The sequence below is a fragment of the Suncus etruscus genome, chromosome 7 (assembly GCF_024139225.1).
Source record: "Suncus etruscus isolate mSunEtr1 chromosome 7, mSunEtr1.pri.cur, whole genome shotgun sequence".
Classification (NCBI taxonomy): Eukaryota; Metazoa; Chordata; class Mammalia; order Eulipotyphla; family Soricidae; genus Suncus; species Suncus etruscus.
The window spans coordinates 55,715,710-55,739,719 of NC_064854.1; the positions used below are offsets into that span (position 1 = coordinate 55,715,710).

The 24,010-nt window shown below is 46.4% G+C and overlaps 1 protein-coding gene across 2 annotated transcripts in view; it reads right to left on the reverse strand.

Annotated features, from left to right (window-relative positions):
• RALGPS2 (Ral GEF with PH domain and SH3 binding motif 2) overlaps window positions 1-24,010 on the reverse strand; it is a 443,748-nt gene that overhangs the window by 109,264 nt on the left and 310,474 nt on the right. The window contains exon 1 of one of the 2 annotated variants that reach the window (XM_049776394.1): window positions 16,558-16,673. The exons of the other annotated variant lie outside the window; for it this stretch is intronic. The gene's annotated coding sequence lies outside the window, so the exon portion shown is untranslated. Of the gene's footprint in view, window positions 1-16,557; window positions 16,674-24,010 lie in introns of those variants that run through there. 2 annotated transcript variants of the gene reach the window in all.

Below are 24,010 nucleotides of genomic sequence, written 5' to 3' on the forward strand. Positions count from 1 at the left end.
AGGCTCGGGGGACCATATGGGATGCCGGGATTCAAACCACCATCCTTCTGCATGCAAGGCAAATGCCTTACCTCCATCCTAGCTCTCTGGCCCCTAAATGTGTTGTTTTTGCTGTTGGGTTTGTCTGTTACATTGCTATTTATCTCCTTATACAATTTTTTTTGCTGTTTTTTGGGCCACACCCAGTGACACTCAGGAGTTACTCCTGGCTATGCTCTCAGAAATCGCTCCTGGCTTGAGGGACCATATGGGACAGCGGGGAATCAAACCACAGTCTGTTCTAGGTTAGCACGTGCAAGGCAGACACCCTACTGCTTGCGCCACCTTTCTAGCCCCATTGTTATACAATTTTTTAATCACCGGGAAATAGTTACAAAGCAATTATTCTGTTTCAGGCACATAACACCAATCTCATCACCAGTGTTCATTTCTTCTACCCATGTCCCCACTGAGCAGACACTGTCCCTCTACCCCATCAACCGAGTGTTCCCTTCCCTAACTTGTCCCACCTCAATTCAGAAGCAAGTGTCCTAGTTAAGAACAGTTCTCCTGGGCCGGAGCAGTGTGTGGTAGGGCGTTTGCCTTGCACACGGTTGACCCAGGACAGACCTCGGTTCGATCCCCCGGCATCCCATATGGTCCCCCGAGCCAGAAATGATTTGAGTGCAAAGCCAGGAGTAATCCCTGAGCATCACCAAGTGTGGCCCAAAAACAAAAACAAAAACAAACAAACAAACAAAAAAACAGTTCTGCTCTTTTCTATTGCCTTCTGTCCTTAGTTATGAAGTTTCTTTCCATCCCACATAATAGAGAAATCATTCTGTTTCTGTCCCTCTGTCTCTGACTCACTTCACTCAACATGGTACTCTACAGATCAATCCACATAGTACCAAATTGTGTCCTGGAAGTCAATATAGTCATTACCCCCAAAAAACTAGCAATTAAGATTCCATATAACCTAACAATTCCATTCCTTGGAATACACCCTGAGGGTCCAAAAGCTATTTGTTTTCTATCTGTCCTATGTTCTATTAACCCTTTTTATACATTTTCTATTAAAATTAACATTTTCAAATACCATTATTTTCCTTCATTCAATTATTAGGAAGAATTTTTTTCCCCCACAGAATTGCTTTAGGATCTTCTGAATACATCTTTTAACTTAGCATAGTCTATTGCTAAGTGATACAGCACTCCGTCTGCCCTGCCAAACTTCATGAAGAGTAACAAACAAGGACATCCTCGCTTACCTGCCTAGGTAAGTCCCTCAGCTGAGCGAGCTTCCCCACCTCTACAGGAGGAGCAGGCTGAAGTTAAGCGCAAATACAAGCTTTGCATGTGTGAGGCCCTGGGCTCAGTCCAAGCACTCATGGCCAAGAGTGCAGCTGGGACTGGCCAAAAACAAGCCAGGCGGTGAGACACATCAGGGAATGCCAGAGAGACAGGAGCAGCAGACTTTCCTTTGGTTGTATTTATTTTATTTTGTTTTGGGGCCACACATCTGGCAATGCTCAGGAGTTACTCCTGGCTCTGCACTCAAAAATAACTTCTGGAGATGCTGGGGACCAAACCTGGGTCTGGCTACATGCAAGGCAAACACCATAACAGCTATACTTTCCCTCTTGTCTCTGTGTTCTTGTTTTTAAGTGAGCAAACACAAGAGAAATAAGATGTTTTAAGCATTAAAGTTCTCTGGATATGCAATAATAAGTGAGGTTTAAATCCTCACTTTATATTTACAATATTACCTTAGACAAGATTCTTTCCTCCCTCCCTCCTCTCTCTTTATCTCTCACTAATGGAGACTACACTGATTCTTGCTTTATATTTACATGATTACCTTAGACAAGATTCTCTCTCTTCTCTCTCTCGCTCGCTCACTAATGGATACTACTCTGAGACAGGCACCAAGCACCTTATTACAAGCCCAATAAACAAATCCCGAGTATTATTACTGACACTGAGTAAGAGCACAGTTTTAATGACATACACATTATTAACTCAATCTTGCTTACTCTATCAACATACCAGGCTACCTTGTCATCTGGTGAACTTAGAAGCAATTGAACTTCTTGAGCTCCTTAGTTGCAAAAAATTCTCTCAAATGACTTCCCCTACCCCCAAATAGCGCTGCATACTATTTTTTTCTTTATAATTCTCTTTTTTTTTATTTATCCCTGACATTTGACCATTTTTTTTTATTTTTATTGTGATCATAATGGCTTATGTATCTTTTTATTTATTTATTTTTTTGGTTTTTGGGCCACACCCGGTGACGCTCAGGGGTTACTCCTGGCTATGTGCTCAGAAGTCGCTCCTGGCTTGGGGGACCATATGGGACGCCGGGGGATCGAACCGTGGTCCGTCCTAGGCTAGTGCAGGTAAGGCAGGCACCTTACCTTTAACGCCACCGCCCGGCCCCAGCTTATGTATCTTTCACAGTAGTATTTTAGGTACATATTAACATTGAATCAGGGGAATACCCATCACCAAATTTGTCCCCCCCCCATCCCAGTTCCCTTTCTGCAACCCATATACCCCACCATCACCCCCCAGGCTGTTAGAGTAGGTGGACCCCTCTTTGTCTAGCTTACTATTAGTGGTCATATATCTGTTTGGTCCTGGTACCCTCCCTTGCTTCCCCCTCTATTTAAGAGGCGGAGCAAGATAAATCGAGTTATGTGGTTTTGTTTGAAGGAAAGAAAAGTAATAGAATGGGGTACAAAATAAGAAAAAAAAAAAGAAGTCAAATACTTTGAAAATGGGCGGAGACCTTCTAGAGGCTTTCAACCTCAGTTTGAGAGAGGACATGAAAAAGGTAATTGAAAAAAAAAAAAAAAAAAAGAAAAAGGTAATTGTGGGGCCGGGTGGTGGTGCTGGAGGTAAGGTGCCTGCCTTGCCTGCGCTAGCCTAGGACGGACCGCGGTTCGATCCCCCGGCGTCCCATATGGTCCCCCAAGAAGCCAGGAGCAACTTCTGAGTGCATAGTCAGGAGTAACCCCTGAGCGTCACAGGGTGTGGCCCAAAAACCAAAAAAAAAAAGAAAAAAGAAAAAGGTAATTGAAACACCACAACAATACAGAAAGAAATATCGAAGTAAATATCCAGTGAGCACTACAGCAATAAAGACAAGCACAACAGTCCTCTCGGTCAATAATCTCCCTAAATGTTAACGGACTAAACTCTCCCATTAAAAGACACATAGTAGAGAACTGGATTAGAAAACATAAACCGGACTTCTGCTGCCTGCAAGAAACACACCTACAAGTACAGGACAGGAATAGGCTTAGAATAAAAGGATGGAAATCAATTTTCCAGGCCAATAGAAAACAAAAAAAGGCAGGGACAGCCATTCTTACATCAGACCAAATTCCATTTAACCTCAAGAAAGTGATCAGAGACAAAGAGGGTCACTACATACTAATCAGGGGAACACTAGATCAAGAGGTACTAACACTGATCAATATTTATGCACCTAATGTAGAGTCAGCAAAATATGTGAGGCAGTTGCTCGCTAACCTGTAGAAACACATGAAGGGAAATGTGATAATAGTAGGAGATATCAATACTCCACTGTCACCACTGGACAGATCCACCAAACAGAAAAATAGCAAAGAAGTAAGAGCCCTAAATGAAAAATTAGAAGATCTAGGGCTAATAGACTTATATAGGGCCTTCCACCCCCAGAAAACAGAATACACATTCTTCTCAAGCCCTCATGGACCTTCTCCAGAATAGATCATGTCTTAGAACACAAATCTAACCTAGATAAGACCACAAATGTAAGGATCATTAGAAGCACCCTATCAGATCACTATGCAACAGAGGTCAAAATTGACTGCAAGGAGAAGCAATGGAGAAAAACTAATACCTGGAGATTAAACAACATGCTGCTCAACAACAGCGCTGCATACTATTAAGGCTCTTCACTGAACATTTTTCTTGTGCAGAGCCATGCTCTCAATGTTTTTTTCATGTCTTTTCATTTAATCCACACATCAACCCTATGAAGAAAGGTATTATCATGCTATGTTGAACATTTCACAGGTGAGGAGGAAGGTAAACAACCCGCCCAAGCTCGAAGAGCCTTTGGGCCAGAGAGATCACAGGGGTTAGGATGCTTGCCTGATGCTGGAGTGATAAGCACAGCACTAAAGGCAACTAACTGCCCTGGTTCGATCCTCAGCACCACCTATGGTTCTTCCACCCCTTGCCCTTGCCCAGGGTGTGATCCCTGAGCAAAGAGCCTGGAATTAGCTGGATATGGTCCAAAAGCCAAAAATAAATAAATCAACTAAGTGAGGAAGCCAGAATTCTGCTGCCAAAAGGTTGATGTGCAAGACTGAGCCTGTGCTCACTCTTTCCTAAGGTCTCCAGATAGGCAAGAGCTAGGGATACTAGACTGAGGGAAAAGAGGCCTTGGAGCCAAAAGCCAGAAGAATTTCTCCATGTCCCAGTGAACAGCTAGAATTGTCCCCACCAGACAATCTGAGGCAGTTAACTAACTGGGTTACAGATTAGCAGCCCTCAGGCCAAACACCCACTCCAGGCAGTACAGTTTTACCTGATAAAAAAAGCACAGCTCAGGGGGGGTCTGTTTAGCAGACTGCATATTGCAGAGAAAGAAAATTCCTCTTCAGAGTTGGGGGCAGGCAATCAGTGCAAGATTTCTATCTAGAACCCCAACCCCAGGTCAGCTAAGTTCTCACTGAAATGGGACTGATTCTTCTCAGTACTTATCTACACAGAATTAAATTCCCTTGTGGAAATACTCCTGAAGGGAAAACATCACCCCAAGAATCTTTTCACAGTCCAACTCTGACTGTTTCTATTATAAACTTTCTGCTACATCATTAACATCAAGTCATAGGAACAGAAAGGAAAAGTAAACAGCAGCAGCTCAGCACACATACCCCACCTGCAAGCAACTCCAGGTATGGCCTATGTGACCCCAGAAATGCTGGCCCCAACCAATGAAAATGCCCGGCCCACACAGACCAAGTTATCAACAGGAGCAAATGCCCGGCCCACACAGACCAAGTTATCAACAGGAGCGTCCACCCCTCTCCCAGACCTCTTGAGCCCTGCTTGGATGGTCCCTCCCCCATAAAAAAAAAAAAGTGAACTTTATAAAACTGACTACAATACTTTCTTATCAACGCTGCCTTCTAAAGTCTTTTCATTGGAAAGATTTCCTAATACATGTCTAACCAGAAAGCTTGTTTATGAAGACTAGTTCTAACTAGTACAAATTTTCCTTCCTATCTTCATTGGTAAACTTTCAACAAGTATGGGGCTGTAGCTATAGCACAGCAGGCAGGGCATATGCCTTGCATGCAGCCTCTCTGGTTCGATCCCCAGAATCCCATAGGGCATATGCCTTGTATGCAGCCTACCCCAGTTCAATCCCCAGAATCCCATTTGGTTCCCTGAACCTGCCAGGAATTTTGAGCACTGTTGGGTGCGGTTCAAAAACAAAAACAAAATAAAGTTGGGCCCAGAGAGATAGCACAGCGGCATTTGCCTTGCAAGCAGCCGATCCAGGATCAAAGGTGGTTGGTTCGAATCCCGGTGTCCCACATGGTCCCCCCGTGCCTGCCAGGAGCTATTTCTGAGCAGACAGCCAGGAGTAACCCCTGAGCACTGCAGGGTGTGGCCCAAAAAGCAAAAATAAATAAATACATAAATACATAAATAAATAAAGTTTCGTCCAGTAGTCTAAAAAACAAAAAGTGAAGAGAATAGTGATAAACTAAAAGATAGTGAAATCACAGAATGTGGCAAAATTCTAAGCTCCTTTAATGTCTAAGGGCTGGAAAACTGATCCCCTCCCTTATCAAAGTGGTTGTGTTTTGTATTCTACCCCCCCCAAAGCAGACAAATGGCTCATTCTGGTGCTGTTGCTGCCTTTCCAGTCAGGCCACTTCCCCACTCTCCCATCTTAGAACCTTCCAGAACTGTGCCTCTCCTGCAGAGGCCCTGCCCTGCAATCAGAAGAGCACAGTCAGTGTCCATTAGAGTTCCTCACTCTGAGAAACCTAGCATTCAAACACGAAGGACGACCAGACTTCGTGAACTCCTAGAAACATTCAAAACTTCAGTTAATAACAAATAAACCAATCAAAGGAGAAATTTCTTAGCTATGATATCCTACTTTGTGCCCCACTTTAGTAGACAAAATAAACCACACACACACACACACACACACACACACACACACGATATGTACAAGCTGCCAAAGGTAAAAGCAAGCAGAAGTTATCCTAGCAACTACTTAGTGAATAAAAGCCCAGTTGATCACCCCTAAAATACATACACTAATCTCCAGCCCACACAAATCTTAAAATCTATAAAGATTTCAGCACACTTACAGGAAAGCAGCAACAGAAAACACAGAGATGTGTCACGCCAGCTAATTCCAGAAGGCTACGCTGTACACATGGAGTGCCAGACTTGGTCAGGCTGAAAGGGCCTCCCTAATGGTTAGGCCAGACTTCGAGAGATCAAGAATAACCCCGATTTGAGAGAAGCCAGGCTGTGATTGTAGCCGATTTTCAAGGTGCAGAAAGAGGCGACGAAAAGAACTAGTTCAGCTGTTTCTACAGGAACATGAAGACGCCACTGAACAGATTTGGGAGCTGAACAGTAAAGGACAGAAGTAATTTCCCCCCAATTCCTGCAAACTTTGGGGACCCTACCCTGTAGATGTCAGTAACGAAATAACTGAACTATCATCTGATTCAAAAATACTGGAATATGTATTATTAGATGGTCAAGACAATATGAAAGTACAGTCTTAAGATTCATACTGAGGGGCCCGGAGAGATAGCACAGCGGCGTTTGCCTTGCAAGCAGCCGATCCAGGACCAAAGGTGGTTGGTTCGAATCCCGATGTCCCATATGGTCCCCAGTGCCTGCCAGGAGCTATTTCTGAGCAGACAGCCAGAAGTAACCCCTGAGCACCACCAGATGTGGCCAAAAAAAAAAAAAAAAGATTCATACTGAAGTCAACTATGTTAAGATACACATTTTGGGGCCAGAGAGATAGCATGATCATTGGTTCGAATCCCGGCATCCCATATAGTCCCCTGAGCCTGCCAGGAGTGATTTCTGAGCATGGAGTCAGGAGGAACCCCTGAGCACTGCCGGGTGTGACCCAAAAACAAAAAAAAAAACAAAAAACAAAACAAAAAAAAAGATACACATTTAGAAGAAAATCCAACTGGTAATAGGTCACACCAACCAAACTTTCTTTTCTCTCTTCACTCTCTCCCCTCTCCCCCCTCTTCTCTCCCTCTCCCCACACAACAACCAACCTACCCACCTACACACACACACACACACACACACACACACACACCCCTCCACACCCAACAATGTATCCAAATGTTCTTTGGATAAGTACATTTATCCTAGCGCTAGTGACACTCAGGGGTTACTCCTGGCTATGCGCTCAGAAATTGCTCCTGGCTGGGGGACCATATAGGATGCCAGGGATCAAACCAAGGACCATCCTGGATCAGCTGCATGCAAGGGAAATGCCCTACCACTATACTCGCTCACAAATGGCCCACCACTTAACATTATGACAACAGGCCAAACATTTAGATAAAGACAAAAATACAATCTCACATATTAAAATAAAAAGGATGAGGGCCATGGCGATAGCACACAACAGACAGGGTTCAATCACCAGCACCATGTGTGGTCCTGAACCCAGCCAGAATGATCACCAAGAGCAGAGCAAAGAATCACCTCTAAGTTCCACCAGGTGTAGTCCAAGAAATTAAAATTAAAAGAAATTTCAAACTATCCCCCCAAAAATAGGAAGAATTAAAAGAGTATTGCAAATAAACACAGATTTTCTTCTCCTTCGTATAGGAAAGTCTTTCTTCTACTAGCAGTAGAAACAAACACAGGGGCCGAAGAGATAGCAAGGAAGTAGGGTGTTTGCCTTGCATGCAAAAGGACGGTGGTTTAAATTCCGGTATCTCGAGGCCGGAGAGATAGCATGGAGGTAAGGCATTTGTATTTCAAGCAGAAGGTCATTGGTTCAAATCCCGGCATCCCATATGGTTGCCGAGCCTGCCAGGAGCGATTTCTGAACATAGAACCAGGAGTAACCCCTGAGCACTGCCGGGTGTGATAAATAAATAAGTAAATAAATAAATAAATAAAACCATTTATTTCTTAATAACATCTTAAGCCTCTTGCAGAATTTTAATATTAATGAAGACAGCAATTAAAAAATATGAGGTATAGGGGCCGGAGAGATAGCATGGAGGTAAGGTGCTTGCCTTGCATGCAGAAGGTCATTGGTTTGAATCCCGGCGTCCCATATGGTCCCCTGAGCCTGCCAGGAGCAATTTCTGAGCATAGAGCCAGGAATACCTCCTGAGCACTGCCGGGTGTGACCCAAACACCAAAAAAAAAAAAAAAAAGAAGAGGTATAAAAGGGTAACTGGAGAATGCCGTGTAAAAGTGAAAAACATTAACATCTAAACTCCACTGATATTTTAAAATATTAGTGAAGAAAGAAGTTTGAACTTCAATATGAATGTTGTTTGTTCGGGTTTGGTGTCTTCTCGGTGTCCTGGGAGAACAACAGTGCCGGGACTGAACCTGGGCTAAGGCCAGTCAATCACATGCTCTACCACTGAGTCACTGCCTAGGCCTTCCGATGTATGTTTGTAAAGTTAATCACCAAGTCATAAAGCTTCAAGACAAATACACACAAGTACTAGTATGCAAACTCCCAGGGCATCATTTCCTTTAGGAATCTATCCATGGTGAGAAAAGTGCAGGAGACCTGTAGAAAGGGTGTAACGTAGCATATGCACATACCACTAATGCAGAATCCAGAAGACACAGAAAAATTAAGTGAATTATTATGATGCATGTACACTGACACAAAGCGACCATTAAAATGATGGCTGAAGCGATGAACCCATGAACCCAGACAACCTGGGTTTGATCCCTGATACCCTATATGATCCCTTGAACCTGCCAGGAAGAATCCGTGAGCACAGAGCTAGAAGCAATCCAAGAGCACAGCCAGGTGTGGCCCAAAAACAAACAAAAATTTTCATAAAAAAAATAAAATTATGGGGCCGGAGCAGTGGTGCTGCCTTGCTCACGCTATCCTAGGACGGACCGTGGTTCAATCCCCTGGAGTCCCACATTACCAGATGTGGCCCAAAAACAAAACAAAACAAATCAAAAAAGAAATAAAATTAAGGCAGTAGATTGCTTCTGTAGGCATAAAAAGATTTGCACATGAACACCAAGTTTTCTTTAGAATGAACTTTCAGTATTTTTTTCAGGTTTGATTCCTTTTGATTTTTGGGAAAAGAAAAATAATTGATAAGAACAAGTATATATGTGTGATGTACAGTTTTGACTAACTCTTAGTGTGCAGGCTGTGTGCCTACAATAGCAGTGGAAGGGCACTTACCTTTCATACAACTGACAGGGGTTCAATCCCCAGCACCATCATGTGTGGATAATACATGTATTATAGTAGGTAGAAAGCAGTGCTAATACCAACCAACTGAAGACAGTTTTTCCAGCACAACAGGCATTCTGCTACTGCTCTAGTCGCAAATCCCAAATACTATCCTGCCTTTTATCAACACCAAAGCGTCCATCTACTGAAGGGCTGTCAGAGGGTCACTTTCTAGTGCCATCCTCGAGGGAGGGCCCCAATTCATCAAGGTCCTCTCCCATACATGTCACCGAACTTTTCTTCAGAGTACAATGTGAGGGGGGGGGTCCCCCTTGCACTGTGGTTGATTTCGCGTGCATGTACACAAGGGTGTGTGTGTCCAAGGAAGAAAAGCTAAGCAGGCATTTTTCGTGAAGCACACGCTCTGCAGGGGCCCCTCTGACTATTTCTGAACAAATCTTTTATCTATTGAGTTTGAGACTTTACTTTAGGTAAACTAACCTAGAGTGTTTTATCAGATATGATTTCAAGCATTTCTCCCATGCTCTGGGTTCTTTTCACTGTGCTGCTGATGTCTCTTAAAGCCCAGACGTGACAGAATCGAACTTGTTTTCACCTTTGTTGTTGCTACTTCTGGAGTCAGGTTCCTACTGCCTACTCAATAATCATGGCTTCTTCTATAAAGCCACCCAAAATTTTTAAGTCAAAAATATGTATTTTGGGGCCGGAGAGATAGCACAGCGGTGTTTGCCTTGCAAGCAGCTGATCCAGGACCAAAGGTGTTTGGTTCAAATCCCATATGGTCCCCCTGTGCCTGCCAGGAGCTATTTCTGAGCAGACAGCCAGGAGTAATACCCGAGCACCACTGGGTGTGGCCCAAAAACCAAAACAAACAAACAAAAAAACTGCTTTTCACTCCCCTCTTCCTATACCTCTCCTCCTCTCATCTTCTTTCACTTTTCTTTTTTTTGTTGTTGGTTTTTTTTTTTTTGGGGGGGAGCACACCTGTTTGATGCTCAGGAATTACTCCTAGCTATGCACTCAGAAATCGCTCCTGGCTTGGGGGGGACCATGTGGGACGCTGGGGATCGAACCTTGGTCCGTCCTACGCTAGCACACACCTTACCTCTAGCACCACCTTCCCAGTCCCCTTCTTTCACTTTTCTCCCTACTCTCCTCTCCCTTTTTCCCTCTCCCCTCTCCTCTCTCTTTTTGCCTTCCCTCTCTTTCCCCCAATTTTTTATTTGGAAGAAAAAAAAAAACTAAAAAAAAAATATGTATTTTGGAACCAGGGAAATAGCATGGAGGTAGGGCATTTGCCTTGCATGAAGAATGACGGTGGTTCGAATCCATATGGTCCCCCCAAGCCTGCCAGGAGCTATTTCTGAGCAAAAAGTTAGGAGTAACCCCTAAGCACTGCTGGGTGTGGTCCAAAAAAACAAACAAAAAAAGAACTTTAGGGGCTGGAGAGATAGTTCAACAGGTAGAGTGCTTGCCTTGCACACATCAGACCTAAGTTCAATCCCCAGCACCCACAAGGTCCCCCAAATCTATTAGGATTCCTGAGCATAAAGCCAGGAGGTAAGCCTAAAATACTGCCAGGTATAGCCCCAAAACAAAGACCTAAAAACTACTGATTGGTATTTCTTATAGGCAGTAATATAGACAGCTTATATAGAAATACATAAACACAGATACATATATGCTATTGTATACAAAAATAGTTCTTAAGGTCAGAGAGATAGCAAAGTAGGTAGGGGGCATTTGCCTTGTACACAGTTGACCCAGGTTTGATCTCCAGCACCCCGTATGATCCCCCAAGCCTGAGAGGAGCAATTTTTTTTTTTTCAGTTTTTGGGCCACACCCAGCGTTGCTCAGGGGTCACTCCTGGCTGTCTGCTCAGAAATAGCTCCTGGCAGGTACGGGGGACCATATGGGACACCGGGATTTGAACCAACCACCTTTGGTCCTGGATTGGCTGCTTGCAAGGCAAACACCGCTATGTTATCTCTCCGGGACCTGCCAGGAGCAATTTCTAAGTGCAGAGCTTAGAAACCCGAGTGCCACCAGGTGTAGCCCCCCCCCCAACAAAAAAAACCTTTACTAATTAATCTTCACGTTATTTCTATTACAGAAATATGAAATTCAGAATGATCTCTCAATAGCATTCTTGATTACATAACTACCACACTACATTTCCTATTCTGTTAGAGTCCGTCCTCATACCTTAATAGATGATGAACTCATATTTTCCCTCCTCAAACCATTCTTCAGGGTTTTCAACCCCATATCCCCGTCTATCTACTCCACCTCTCCAGTGGCTGTAGGCTCTCCCCAGAGCTAAGCCACGTTGCATGTCCTGCCCTGTGCACACACTGGGGCTGCTCACTTGTAAGAGGCCAATCTGCATCTGAGAAACAGACTAAATGGTCTGAATTACTCAGATGAAAGGGACAACGTGCAGCCCTTGAACTGGGTCACCTCACCTCACTGCTCCTGTTTGCAAGGGCCGACTATATTCGGAGCACAAAACATGAAACATCACATGGGACACATACATCAACTACCCTGATGACAAAGAAGAGATGACAAAGCTCTTTGACAAACACATATAAAAGATAAAGTCAGGCCTGCTTGATGCCAAGAAAATTATAGTGCAACCCCTTCCCAAGTTCTTTTTATCCAGGAATTTTATGCCTAGACATTATCCATGAGCATCAAGGTAGAAAAAATATATTTTCAGTAATACAAACATCTGCACGATTTCACCTCACCTTCTCACCAATGATGGTGGGATGCATGATGCATTTCACCAAAACAGGTGGCCATGGAACGAGGAGTCCATGGCAACAAAGGCCACAGAGCAGGCGAACACAAAAAGAAGTCAGATGTATGCTGAAGGGTGGACCAAGCTTCAGTCATGCACAAAAGGGTTCAGTTCAGGGGCCGGAGAGATAGCATGGAGATAGGGAGGTAGGGTGTTCTGCCTTGCATGCAGAAGGATGGTGGTTCGAATCCCAGCATCCCATATGGTCCCCGGTGTCTGCCAGGAGTGATTTCTGAGCGTAGAGCCAGGAGGAAAACCTGAGTGCTGGCGGGTGTGACCAAATAAATAAATAAATAAATAAATAAATAAATAAATAAATAAAAGGTTCAGTTCATGTGTGAGCAAGGGATTTTTTCCATTTACCAAAAAAAAAAAGAAATCCTATGAAGGTCAGAGCAATAGTACATTGGGGAGGGTACTCGCCTTGCACAAGACTAACCTAGGTTAGACCCCTGGTACCTCTCTATGGTATCCCTGAGCCCTTTCAAGAGTAATCCTTGCACAGAGCCATGAACAAACCCTGAGCATAACGAGATGTGGCCTCAATACAAACACACACATGCACGCACATATAAACACAAAAACAATTTCAAAATTTCTGGAATAGCAGCTCAGTAGCTGTGCTGTGTGCTTACCTCGAACACAGGCTTGGGGCCTCCCTGCAGAGAGGTGAGACTCCAGAAGAGAAATACACCATCACAAGAGCTCTGGCCGGATTGGAGGCTCAAAGCCAGCAGGATGACAGTGACAGAGTGACAGCAGGGTTTTTGCCAAAGAAAACAACTAAATAGTTAACTCTCAAGAATACATTTAGGGACCAGAGAGATAACATGGAGATAAGGCATTTGCCTTGATGCAGAAGGATGGTGGTTCAAATCCCAGCATCCCATATGGTCCCCCGAGCCTGCCAGGAGCGATTTCTGTGCGTAGAGCCAGGAGTAACCCCTGAGCACTGCCAGGTGTGACCCCTCCCCCCAAAAAAGAATACATTAAAAAAAAAAAGCTTTGTAATCAGGGTCGAGCAATAGTACAATAAGTAGGGTGTTTTGCCTTGCATATGGCCAACCTGGTTCAACCCTCATTCTATACTTCATATTACCCTTGAGCCTACCAGGAATGATTCCTAAGTACAGAGCCAGGAGATAGCCCTGAGCTCAGCCAGGTGTGGCCCCAAACTGCAAAAAATAAATAAGCTTTGTACTCTACAAGGAACTATATCACTATTTGTCATTATTAATTCATTTTTGGTTTTCGGGCCCCACCTAGCAGTGCTCAGGGATCATACCTACTGGAGTTCAGGGAACCATAGGAGGGATCTCAGACTGAATTCTGTTAAGTTGCATGCAAGGCAAGTCTTTTACGCTATACTTCTGCACTGGCCCCAATATTTGTCATTCTGTAAAGACAAAAAAAAAAAAAAAAACTCACTTGTTTTTGTTTTTTTTTGGGGGGGCCACACCCAGCGGTGCTCAGGGGTTACTCCTGGCTGTCTGCTCAGAAATAGCTCCTGCCAGGCACGGGGGACCATATGGGACACCGGGATTTGAACCAACCACCTTTGGTCCTGGATCGGCTGCTTGCAAGGCAAAAGCCACTGTGCTCTCTCTCCGGGAAAAAAAAACTCACTTTTAATCATACTCTTCACATTTTATCAGGAACCTATGGAAAAATAGGGCACTGCCTCACTCACACACGTGTGAAAGTGTTATTTTTAAATAAAATATTAGACTGAGATGACTTCCATATGATCAAGTGCAAATTAAAGAGTACTTAAGCAAAGAAAACTTCAGGTAGAACAGTTCTTTGGAGCCAGCTACCCAATGTACCTGATGTGTCTGAAAATTTTCTTTTTGGTTTTTAGGCCACACCCAATGGCACTCAGAGTTTACTCCTGGCTGCCTTTGTGCAAGGCAAATAAATGTCCTGCCTGCTGTGCTATACATCTTAGGCCCTGAATATTTTATTTTTTAAGGGTTACTCAGTATTAATTCCCACTACTCAAAACACACACACACACACACACACACACACAATCTCCTTAAGTGAAACAAAACAAACAGCAACAGTTAAGAAAACTCATGGTAGGAGCCAGTGCCAGAGCACAGCAGGGAGGGCTCTTGCCTTGCACACAGCCCACCTGGGTTCCATCCCTGGCATCCCATAGGGTCCCCTGAGTCTGCCAGGAGCCATTTCCGGGAGCAGAGCCAGAAGCCCTGAGTGACGCTTGGTGTGACCCAAAACAACAACAACAACAACAAAACTTATGGGAAGAGTTTTGACATCTCAAACTTTTAAACTAAGTTTAATTAAACAGTGTTATTTGGATCAGGGAGGGAACCACACGCTGCTTACCTCCTTCTCCAACTGGACAGTACAGCTTTCCCTCAGGTGTCCCCAACAATGACATTAAGAGTGATGAAGAGGGGCCGGAAAGATAGCATGGAGGTAAGGCATTTGCCTTTCATGCAGGAGGTCATCGGTTCGAATCCCGGCGTCCCATATGGTCCCCTGTGCCTGCCAGGAGCAATTTCTGAGCCTGGAGTCAGGAATAACTCCTGAGCACTGCCAGGTGTGACCCAAAAACCACAAAAAAAAAAAAAAAAAAAAAAAAAGAGTGATGAAGAGCACAGGGAAGAATGGGACAGGGCTTTTTGCAAGAGAATAGCCCCTTCAGTCTCTCTAGTCTCCCCATCACTCGCTACTCCACAGCTGCGTATTCCACGGTAATGACATCATGGGGGGATGTAATGAGTTTAAAGACTCAACACACAAAAACTCGATTCCCATGTGGGCTCCCATCTAGGCAAAATAAGAGTCACAAGGCCTGGGCTGGCTTAGATGCAGTTTCTCTTTAAAAATTCTGGTGCCTTCTATTTAAACAACAACACACCAAACACCCCAGAAACATATTGCAATCTTGATCATAACAGCACGATCTTTTAAGGTCTGGACGTCAGGAATGATTTGAGAAAAAAAGTGAACAACTTTCCAGACTATTAGAAAGTCAAAGAAGACCTTTTTTCCCCCCTTTCTCATTTAATGGAAGGTAATAACAAGTAGGGGAAAGGGTAGACCTTTGAAAATGTTAAGCAAAATAACTATCAATTTCCCAAAGCAAGGTGCATTAAAATAACCCAGAAGGAAGGAAGGAAGGAAGGAAGGAAGGAAGGAAGGAAGGAAGGAAGGAAGGAAGGAAGGAAGGAAGGAAGGAAGGAAGGAGAGAGGGAGGGGAGGGAGGAAGGAAGGAAGGAGAAAGGAAGGAAATAAGGAGGAAGGAAGGAAGGAAATAAGGAAGGAAGGAAGGAGAAAAGAAGGAAATAAGGGCGGAAGGAAAGAAGGAAGGAAGGAGAAAGGGAAGAAATAAGGAAGGAGGAAGGAAGGAAATCAATTTCCCAAATCCACAAACCTAGATGTTACCTTCACACCTGCAAAACTTGAGCAAGAGGATCACTCCCGACTACTATTTAGCCGATTAAGTTCCTCCACACCTGCAAAGCCCCATCCCTTAAGACCCAGTGGGCTGAAGAGCAGATGCCCCCGAAATTTTCACCCAGAGCACCCCCAGAACAAGCCCAGGCGACCTGCAAATAGGATAGCCCCAGATCCACACACAGGGTCCCCTCCAAAATAGCCTCATCGCCCAACAAACTTCCACAAGAGCCGACTTGGGGTGAATCCCAGAGAGAGAGAGAATTCGTTGTGGTGGTGGAGGTGGTGGTGGTGGCTGCTGTTTTTATGGGGGGAGAAAAAAAATGCAGAAAAACCACCGGCTCAGCAGGGAGAAAGAACCAAGCCAGCCAGGCTCGCGGGGCTGCAGAGGGTGGGGGACCCGTTCACGCACAACATTTCAGTGCATGCCTGGCACCTTCGGAGAAACTGGGGTTCGGCCTCTCCAGGACTGGGGGCCCCTCCTCGGGCCGCGCGCAGCACCAGGAGTGCGGGAGGGAACGAACATCTGCCCCGCGCAGCCTCCCGCAAGCGGCTCCTTCCCGCACACGCGCCCACGGCGGCCGTTGCTGGGTTTCCCTGCGTGCGATCTTGGGCCCCCCCCCGCGTCGACGACGACGGTTTGCGGACCCCGTCTCCCCAGGCACGCACCCCCAAATCAAAGAGCAGTCGCCCGGAGCCGGATCGTGGGGCCCCGCAACCCCGGGTCCAGCCGAGCCCGGCCCACCGCGGCCCGGCCCGCCGCCGTCTCCGCAGCCCCGCAGGGCCCCGCCACGCCCCGCAACAGGTCGGGGCGCCCCCGGAGGGTCCTCACAGGGCCTCCGCGCCCCGACCGACCTGGGCCGCCGCCTCGGAGGATGGAAAAGCCGCCGCGGGCCTCAAGCGCCGCCGCCGTAGCCGCCGACCCGGCGCCGTCCCCGCGCGAGCTCGCGGCGTCGCTCATTGAGCACCGCCAACGACCGCCGCGGGAGGGGAGAGCGCGGGCGCGCGCGGCGAGGGGCGGGGCCGCGCAGGACCGCGCGCGCTCACGCGTGGCCACGCCCTCTGCGCACACGTGACCCTCCCTATATATGCGTGGCCACGCCCCTGTGCGCGCTCACAGTGGCCACGCCCCCGATGCGTTCTCGCGTGGCCCCGCCCCTGCGCGCGCTCGCGCACAGGTCTCTCTCCCGTCGCCAGGAGCGCGCGTGCGCGTGCCCCTCCCGTGCGCGCCCCCGTCGCCGCTCCGCCAGGCCCCCCACCCCGGGGAAGGCGAGGTGCTGGGGAGACTCACAGGTGGAGAGGCCGCCGCCTTGGAGAGGGTTGGGGCGCGGCAGGGCGCTGCCCCCCACCCCATCCCTAGAGCTGCCACAGGACCCACCACCTACCTACCTGGCACGGCTGCGGAGCGGCCGCTCGCAAAGGTTGGTTGGTTGCTTGGTTAATTGAACGCTCGCAAACCCGCCCCCTGCGGCAGGTTCGGGGTGTACCCCGCGCCCCTCTCTCGGGGTGCCACCGGGGCCGGGACCTCCGGAGGCTGCGTGCCCTGGATGGATGTGGATTGAAGCGATTGATCGAGCGATGGATGCCAGCCAGCACTGGGGGCCAAAGGTTGAGAAGGCCAAAAGCATGCCCTACTGTGCAGTCTCCTTGCACCCTTTCAGACCCGAACTAGGCCTGAACCCCGCCTTGTGCAGGTATTGAAGGCGGGTTCTGAATTTCCACCGTTTGGGGGGGCTGGGGTTCTAGGCTGGCATCTTTCTACTGCCTGGGAAAGCCAAAATGCTCACCCTTATCTCCCGTCTCACTGTAGCCCCCAAGACAAGGTCTTGTTTTGGGGTTGGTTTTTTTTTTGGGGGGGGGGGGTGTTTACACCCAACAGCGTTCAGGGGTTACTCCTAGCTCTACGCTCAGAAATCACTCCTGGCAGGCTCAGGGGACTATATGGGATGCTGGGATTTGAACCACCATCCTTCTGCATGCAAGGCAAACACCCTATCTCCATGCTATCTCTCCAGCCCCTAAATATTGTTTTGGTTTTTGTTTTTGGCCTGCTTAAGAAAGCAGGTAAGGGAAGGCAAAGCCAAGCCCCTCCTGGCTTTGGGGTTTTATTTCATTTTACTTTCAAATGGGGTGGGGGACTTCAAGGGGGGTGGCTCACTGCGAAATCCCTGGGACTAGGAGAGAAACCAAAACAATTTTCAAAAGAGAATTGACTTTGGGGGGTGTGAAAAAAAAATGGAAAGAGACTACTGACAGAAGGTGGTAACTGCATTCACAGGCTGGAAGACATGCCGTGGGTGTTAATTGCTTTTAGTCCCAAAGAAACTGCTGGGCAAGCCGAATTAACACTTGGTGGAAAAGCCCTTTTAGTATCATATTGGGAAATGTTTAGTTCAAATTAAAAATGATTAAAATAAAGACTAGGAAGAGGTGGACGATTCTGTATAAAACAACAAACATAAATACGTACATACCCCTGCTGCTGCTCTGAAGAAATGAAGGCACTGAGCGGCACCAGGAGATTATTGAACCTGGGAGAAAAGTTTTGCAATTCCTTCAAACCTAACCCAGAGCTTCATACACATAAATACGCTCTGGGTTCTGTCAATAATTTTCATGGTTTACTGTAAGGACTGTAAAGCTTTCATGTGGATTTTGAAGGGAAAAAGTCATCTGTCTCAGAAAACTAGGCCAAGCATATGCACTAAATCCTTCGTTTTGTTTTATTTTGTTTGGGGCCACATCTGGTAGTGCTCAGGACTTACTCCTGGCTTTGCTCTCAAGAATCACTCCTGATGGCCCGGAGAGATAGCACAGCGGTGTTTGCCTTGCAAGCAGCCGATCCAGGACCAAAGGTGGTTGGTTCGAATCCCGGTGTCCCATATGGACCCCCGTGCCTGCCAGGAGCTATTTCTGAGCAGACAGCCAGGAGTAACCCCTGAGCACCGCCGGGTGTGGCCCAAAAAAAAAAAAAAAGAATCACTCCTGATGAACTCGGGATCATGAGGGATGCCTGGGATCGAACACTGGTCAGTTGGGCCTTTCTGCTGGGGATAGAACACGTTGGCTGGCCCTTCCCACTACACTGAAGCTCTATAATTCCTAAGCCTTAATTTGGGAACAACTATTCAAGCCATATTGCCAAACTGTAACCCTATACTTGTGCTAATCTTTAGGGTTGTTAAGTTCAAATTTCTCAGAGTTTATGACACTTCCCTCCACTCCCCAATATGGAAAAGTTCAGGGCTAGGGACAGCAGAGCACTCGCTTTGAAAGTAGCTGACCACTTCCCCCCCTAGCTCTGCTTACTAGGGGTTGTTGGGCACAAAATAGTTAACCCAGTATCATTGTCATGGTAGTTGTTAGTGTAGTTATTTCTCTTAACTGCACTCACTACTCTGTGGTAGTGAGAAAGAGAAATAAAATGTCCTGAAGGCAGGCAAGGGGTGGGGGAGGAGGGAAATGGGGGACATTGGTAGCTGGAAAAATGCACTGGTGAAAGGGGGTGTACATTTTATGACTGAAGCCCAATTACAAAGATGTCTGTAATCACAGTGTTTAAAGACATTATTTAAAAAAATAAAAGAATATCTACCCCAAAGTGTGATCCAAACAAAACCCCCACATCATCCCTGTGCTAAAGTACTATTAAAGTCTCTGTTGTGGGGCCAGAGAGATAGCATGTAGGTAGGGTGTTTGCCTTGCATGCAGAAGGACGGTAGTTCAAATCCCAGCATCCCATATGGCCCCCCGAGCCTGCCAGGAGAGATTTCTGAGCATAGAGCCAGGAGTAACCCCTGAGTGCTGCAGGGTGTGATCAAAAAAAAAAAAAAAAAGTCTCTGTTGTTACAAGTTTTAGAAATGCAGCATCCTCCCATTCACTGATATGCAGACGAACCAATGGGCTTTTGGCACTGAAGGATGCTAGGTCATATTTTTTTCTTCCCCAGAGCATCCTCTATCATATTTTAATTCTGCTAGTTTTGGTGCTACACCCAGTTGGATCCAGAGAGCATCACTACAGAAATCACATCCAAGGGGGCCGGAGAGATGGCACAGTGATAAGGCATTTGCCTTGCAGGCAGTCGATCCAGGATAGATGATGGTTCGAGTCCCGACATCCCATATGGTCCACTCTGCCTGTCAGGAGCAATTTCTGAGAGCAGATCGAGGAGTAACCCGAGTGCCACCAGGTGTGACCCGAAAAAAAACCAAGCAAGCAAACAAACAAATCACATCCAAGCCTCCTACCCACTGAACCCTGAAGCTCTGAGTTCAATTCTGCACGTTGGGGGCTGGAGCAATAGTACAGAGAGTAGAGCTTTTGCCTTGCATGCAACTGACCTGTGCCAGAAGTGACCTGGTCTGGAACCCTGGTACCTGATGGTTCCCTAAGCCTGCCAGGAGTGATTGTTGAGTGAAGAGCCAGGAGTAAGCCCTGAGCACTGAGGAGTGTGGCCCCCAAACAAAAACAAAACAATAAAATCTGCAAGTTGTCTCATGTCTTCCATTTACTTTTGCCAAAGAACAATAAAAATGCAATCCTAGTATTTATATTTTTTTAAAAAAGTACTAATGTATAAAGCAGAAATGTCATTATAGAAAATAAAAATCAATAAGAATTCAATATGCCAAGAAGTCATTTGAGAGGAATCACCATTATATAGCAGTTTTATTACTATCCATCAAAATTCTTTTCAAGGGGTAAGCCAAGGAACTAATCTAGATGGAAAACAAACTGTTTCAAAGCACAGTCCAACACTGCAGAAGCAAATCAGCAAATAGATGGATCTCAGAGTCACTGTGAAAGCAAAAACAACCTTGGGTAGTAAGAATCCTTATTATTTCACCAAATTATTATTAACATCAAATTCCAGCATCTCAGTAACACCAGGATTAGTTATATCCCTCACTCTGCTTCAAACATATCTAGTGAGTGGCTGGACTGTTCTGAGAAGGAAAGGGTCCATGAGACTGGTGACTACAAATCGGCCGAGGGGTTAGAGCACTTTGCCTGGCACGAGGCTCCTGAGCAGTAGCCAGGACTGCTGGCTCTGGCTCAACAAAACAAAAAGATACCAAGAGCCAAGACAACAAGAGGCATTGCATGCTGCTGACCCTGTGTTAATCCTGGGCTCTGCGTGCACTGCTCCCCCTGCACTGCTGGGTGAAGTCCTAAAGGTATAAGCAGCAAAGGCATTTTCAGGCTCTTGCCCTGAACTGCTGAGAATCATTAAAAGGCTCCCCCACACATACATACCATAAATCAAAGTAAAGACAATCACTGGCCAAAATATTGAAACATGAGCACTACTTTAAAAAGGCAGAAGGTCTTACTTTAGGATTGGGCAAATTTTTTTGTTTGGTTTTTGGGTCACAACTGGTGGTGTGCAGGGGTTACTCCTGGTTCTGTGGGATTTGGGACCATATGGGATGCTGGGGCTCAAACCTGGGTCTGTTACTTGCAAGGCAAGTGCCCTACCCTCTGTGCTGTTGCTCTGGCCCCCAGGATTGGGCAAATTTATGCAGGATCTGCAGGGATTGATTGAGGCTCTTTTTTTGGGGGGGGGGCGGGTTTGGGCCACACCTGGCCCTGCACTAAGAAATCACTCCTGGCAGTGCTCATGGGACCATATGGGATGGCTGGGATCGAACCTGGTTAAGCTGGTTAAATGCAAGTGTTTTACCCACTATACTCCGTGTCCAGCCCTGATTGAGGCTCTTAATCAGGTTCAGCAGAAACACCTGAACACCTTTTGAGAAGACCAGTGAGTCAGATTGAATAACTTTCGATCTTGGCTTTAAGGTGTGACTTGTACATTCACTCTGAAGTTTTAGAATTAAGAAAGGGAAGAAGCATCACCATCTCCTCCTTCCAAGGAGGAAAGGAGAAGAAGAGAGGAAGGAGGAGAGAGAGAGCAACCCAACTCTTCAATCAAGGACAAGAACTCAGCAGACAAGTTTCCTTTTCCTTTGCACTCAAGAGGGAGCATCCATAGAAACTAGCTGGACTCCTGGAGCCATAGCACAGCAGGAGGAGCACTTGCCTTGCATTGGCCAAACTGGTTTCAGTCTCAAGCAACATGTATGTTCCCCTGAGTCCCAGCTGGAGTAATCCTGAGCTCAGAGCCAGGAGGAAGCCCAGACCATCACTGGGTGTAGCACCAAAACCAGAAAATTTTAAAAATTATAAAACTGGGGCCGGAGAGATAGCACAGCGGCATTTGCCTTGCAAGCAGCCGATCCAGGATCCAAGGTGGTTGATTTGAATCTCGGCGTCCCATATTTTCCCCATGCCTGCCAGGAGCTATTTCTGAGCAGATAGCCAGAAGTAACCCCTGAGCACCACCGGCTGTGGCCCAAAAAAACAAAACAAAAATTATAAAACTAGGAGTTGGAGGTGGGAAAAAAAATTTAAACACTACCTATCGGTGCCAGTGTTTTGTGGCTGTTGCTGTCGTAAGAGTCATGGGTGCACCAAGCAGAGAAGCAATATCAGCCACCAAGGATCCAGATCCTGGCCTGGCTGATGGCCAGGCCTGGGTTCTGCATGTGTGCAGCTCCTATTTTAAACTGCAGCAAAAGAAGATACAAATCAAAGTGGTCCCTTGCCCACACATTATATCCCATTTATTCCACACATATGTTGAAAGTGGAAGACCACTGCGTCCTGGGTGAAGCTTCATCCCAGCTCAGAGATGCAGGGGACTACATGCCATGAAGGGGATTAAAGAGAGCAATGGCAGGAGATCATTTCTGCCCCCCCCCTCACACACACACACCAATACTGTAATGCAAGTCAGTTATCACATTACAGATGGAAAAAAAAAGTCCAGGAATAAGCAGAGCCCGTTCCCCAGGGAACCAGCAACTTGATCCTGGGGTTTCACATTCCAGCAAAAAGTATTCCTCCCCCAGCCGAAAACCAGCAACCTGAGCATGGTCCAGGATTCTGGAAGAACCGACTGATGCTTAAGCACATCTTAATTATGTTTTATTTTATTAATTTTTTGTTGTTTTTTTTTTTGGGTTTTGGGGCCACACCCATTCGATGCTCAGGGTTTACTCCTGGCTAAGCGCTCAGAAATTGCCCATGGCTTGGGGGGACCATATGGGACGCCGGGAGATCGAACTGCCGTCGTGGTCCTTCCTTGGCTAGTGCTTGCAAGGAAGACACCTTACCTCTAGTGCCACCTCACCGGCCCCTTTTTCTTTATTAATTTTTTTATTTAAACAAATTTATTACATACGTGGTTGTGTTTGGGTTTCAGTCATCTTAATTGTCTTAACCTGAGGCCTCACTTAAAGAGACTTTCTTACTTATGACTTAACCCTACACATGGAGATTTGGAATTCTGCTGGGAACTGGCAGTTAGGTGCCTCTCTAAAAACCACTGTTTGGGGTGTGTATCACACCTGGCATTGCTCAGGGCTGACATCTGACTTTGTACTCAGGAGTCATTCCTGGTGGGACACTGGGAACCAACCCTGTGGGATGCTGGAGACTGAATCCAGGTCAGCCCATGCAAGGCACAAGCCCTACTTGCTGTACTGTCATTCCAGCTCAACTTTTTTTTTTTGTTTGTTTTTATTTTTTTGTTTTGTTTTTTGTTTTTGGGTCACACCCGGCGTTGATCAGGGGTCACTCCTGGCTGTCTGCTCAGAAATAGCTCCTGGCAGGCACTGGGGACCATATGGGACACCGGGATTCGAACCAACCACCTTTGGTCCTGGATCAGCTGCTTGCAAGGCAAACGCTGCTGTGCTATCTCTCCGGGCCCCAGCTCAACTTTTTTTGTTTTGTTTTGTTTGTTTTTGTTTTTGGGCCACACCCGGTGGCACTCAGGGGTTACTCCTGACTCTGCTCAGAAATTGCTGGGACCACAGCGGTGGTGCAAAGTGGTAAGGCCTTGCCGCTGCTAGCTTAGGACCCACAGCAGTTTGATCCCCTGGTATCTCATATGGTCCCCCAAGCCAGGAGCACATAGCCAGGAGTAACCCCTGAGCGTCACCGGGTGTGCCCCCCCAAAAAAAAACACACAAAAAAAATAAAGAAATTGCTCCTCGCATAGCCAGGAGTAACCCCTGAGCATCACCGGTGTGCCCCCCCCCCAAAAAAAAAACCAAAAAACAAACAAACAAACAAAAAGAAATTGCTCCTGGCAAGCTCGGAGGGACCATGTGGGATGCTGGGGATCAAACCCTGGTCCATCCTGGGTTGGCCATGTGTAAGGTGCCCTACCACTATGTGCTACGCTATCACTCCAGCCCCTCGACTATTTCATTTTTAAGGTACTCAGGACTATCC